The 1971-nt window shown below is 42.6% G+C and overlaps 1 protein-coding gene across 1 annotated transcript in view; it reads right to left on the reverse strand.

The window, feature by feature from the left end:
- LOC101863572 (centrosomal protein of 83 kDa) overlaps positions 1 to 1971 on the reverse strand; it is a gene marked incomplete in the record, with an annotated part of 28576 nt that overhangs the window by 19212 nt on the left and 7393 nt on the right.

Raw genomic sequence — 1971 nt, forward strand, 5'->3', positions numbered from 1 at the left:
AGGGTTACGAGAAAACACAATAATTCCTGATCAGTGACACAGTGTATTTATATTAAAATGCTATCACCAGAACCCGCAGAAAGCTCAAAAGCTGCAGATAGAGCCCAGCGGTTTGGATCATCAGGCTTACACAAGCAGTTCTACTCTATTAGTGCCTGTTAAAGGAATCAATGACCCTTGATGAAGAGTATTCACCATAGCATAGATCTAGCAATAAAGGACTCAGTCCGTCTGATTGAATCACTTAAAATAAAATGAACAAAGAAGGAGTATTTCACGTCACAAATAATTTTGCCTAGCGAATAGCACATTGTATGATTGAGCCAATCCTATTATACGGGTGCGAAGCATGGACAATCAATAAACAGCTGGAAGAACAATTGTGGCGACAGAGTTGTGGTTCATAAGAAGCACGCTACGTATCCCATGGACAGCTGGAAAAACAAATGAAGAAGTCTTGGTTGAAGCAAATTGTAGAAAACAGCTTATGACGAACATAAGAAAGCGACAGGCAAATTCTTCGGACACACAATGCGGAAAGGAAAGAAGCATTGGAGAATATTGTAACAACAGGCAAGTTCGATGGAAAGAGAGGCAGAGGCAGACAGGGGGAAAAGATACTAGACAAGATGACACCATGGCTAGGAGCAGCAAGAACAACAGACACCATTGCTGCAACGCAAGACAGAGTGAAGTGGAGGTCCATGATCGCCCACGCCAGTAAGCAAGGCACCGGATGATGATGATGAGCGAATAGCCCCAAGCATAAGACTCCGAACGCCTTGGCCAGCAGTTTAGATCCACTGAAGGTCTTAGATCCACTGAAAGTCTTAGATGTTGACATCTTGCTATTTATTTCCAGGCTGTAAGTTTCTTGACCAGCATTCGACCTACACTTTTCACCTTGTCATCTTTGCGCCGTGACTCCCTGAAACTGGCGAAAAAGTCATCTAATTTGTTGCTCTGACTCCAAGGACCCGGCCCAGTGGCGTCTGTATCCTAGTTAGTGGTTGGGCAACCGGACTCGGATTGCGGGTTCGCTAAGTTCGAGTCTCAGCTTGGTAAAGGCACTTCACACGAATTTCCCATTTGGCTCCGTCCTTTCGGAGATGGAAGTTAAAACTCGGGGGCCCCCGCCTCTTAAATTACTTAATAGTGTTGACAGAAACGTTAAACCTGTACTACTTCACCATTTGTTTTCCATGAACCAACATACAGTGCAGAACTTTTCAGAAGCTGAAAGAAGGAACATAAACACACCCAACAGCAACCAATTGAACAAACACATAAAAACCGACACAGATGATACTATGACGTCGGTGGTCTTGCGGCTAGGCTCTCGAATTAAAAATAGTAAAGTCTGGGATTCGAATTCCTTCCTGGGTTCGACGCTGTGTCCTTGGGAAAGGCACTTTACAGTACATGAATTTTCGTCTTTTCACCTAGGTGGGAATAGGCACCCTGTTATAGACATCGAATGTTCTTGTTAGTTAGTCTTATAGTTAGCACGTGTAATCCGCCGCTTGGTCGTATGCTTCCCGGGAAGCCGAGAATGTTTCTGAGAGTTCTATAATATTGTGTCTGTTAGGGTAATGATAGTTGTAACTGACATAGAGCATGCTGTTGAGAATAGAGTATGCACTATATGTGTAGATGGAATTGTTTTTTTTAAATTCTTATCATCATCATCATCATCATCATCATCATCATCATCATCATCATCATCATCATCATCATCATCATCATCATCATCATCAGCATCATCATCATCATCATCATCATCAGCATCATCATCATCATCATCATCATCATCATCATAATTATTTTCATTATTATGGTGCTGGTAGGTTCTCAGTCTCGTGATTTATTTTTTACTAAGGAGTGACGTCCGACTAGACACAACACAGATGTCTCTCTCTCTCTCTCTCTCTCTCTCTCTCTCTCTCTCTCTCTCTCTCTCTCTCTCTCTCG

This window comes from Aplysia californica, unplaced genomic scaffold (assembly GCF_000002075.1).
Source record: "Aplysia californica isolate F4 #8 unplaced genomic scaffold, AplCal3.0 scaffold00078, whole genome shotgun sequence".
In the NCBI taxonomy this organism is placed as follows: Eukaryota; Metazoa; Mollusca; class Gastropoda; order Aplysiida; family Aplysiidae; genus Aplysia; species Aplysia californica.